This window comes from Carlito syrichta, unplaced genomic scaffold, assembly GCF_000164805.1.
Source record: "Carlito syrichta isolate Samal-C Ts95f unplaced genomic scaffold, Tarsius_syrichta-2.0.1 Scaffold153844, whole genome shotgun sequence".
Classification (NCBI taxonomy): Eukaryota; Metazoa; Chordata; class Mammalia; order Primates; family Tarsiidae; genus Carlito; species Carlito syrichta.
In genome coordinates, this window is record NW_007097940.1 from 30,816 (window position 1) to 32,067 (window position 1,252).

Genomic DNA, 1,252 nt, shown 5'->3' on the forward strand with positions numbered 1-1,252 from the left:
TCTGGCCTGGGAGCACGACGTAGGGGCGACCGGGTCGTGTCGCCTTCTGAGAAGGCACAGCGCTCCAGGGACGGACGCGTGTGTGGTTTGTCTGGGAAACCCCCTCCTGGGCGGCCCGTCGTGCCCCTGCGTGCCGGGAGGAGGGACGTCGTGGCCCCGACACGACACGGACGGCGCGGGCGTCCGGCGCTACCGCGCGGGGTCCGGGCCACCTCGGGGACCCGCGTGCCGGGTGTTCCGGATCGTGCTCAGTGTCCCGATGCGCGGCTCGGGTGGGGTGGCTCCTGCGCCCTGTCGTGCTCGGTGCTTTATTTCCAGGGAATTTCTCCTTCCGCTGCAAGAGGGGATTCACCACCGCTACCACCCCCGCCCCGTTTTCTTGTTTTCTTTTTCTTTTTTTGAGTCGGAGTCTCACTCGGTCGCCCAGACTGGAGTGCAGGGGCCGCTCCCGGCCACCTTAGCCTCGAACTGCCGGTCTCCGGCGATCCTTCCGCCTCGGCCTTCCGAGTAGCCGGAATTGCAGGCACGCGCTACCACGCCCGGCTGATTTTTCGATTTATTGTAGAGATGAGGTCTCGCTGCCCAGGTGGGTCTCGAACCCGCGGGCTCAGGCAGCCCACTCACCTCAGCCTCCCAAAGGCGCGGGATGACAGGCTGAGTCACCGAGCCCGGCCCCCCGCCCCGTTTTCAGAGGCGGAAACTGAAGCTGCCTCTCTGTCAGATGTCATTCGGTTTTCATCCAGAAAAATAGGGACTTCTGACTCACAAGTGCTTTGAGCACTCTTTTTTTTGGGGGGGGGGGCAAGTATTTCAGTTACTCCTATTTAGTGGTCCATCGTTTTGGAGAACAGCGAGGCGCTTTAATGAGGGACACGGACAGCTGGAAAGTGAGAAAGCAGGGTTTATTGAAAGGACAGAAAAGCTCCCACAGTGGGAGGGGACCCCAAGGGGTTGCCCTCTTTGAGCATTCTTAGGGGCTGTTTTTCTACCTATCGAACCAGTCTTTCCTCCCACAGCCGGAGGTGTCCTAATAACGATGAATCATGGCTATCCTTTACTACGCTCTAGATCCGAGGTGGATACTCAGATGACCGTCGTTTTGAAAATGGAGACACGGGCTTGGGAGTGATCAGATCATTGGTCCATGTCGTTTAGGCTGTCAGTGGTGGCGCCAGGATTCATCCCCCACCGTGCTGCCGAAGGTCTGCGTATAAAATTCAGTTTTATTGCATTTGCCATATTGCATTATAAT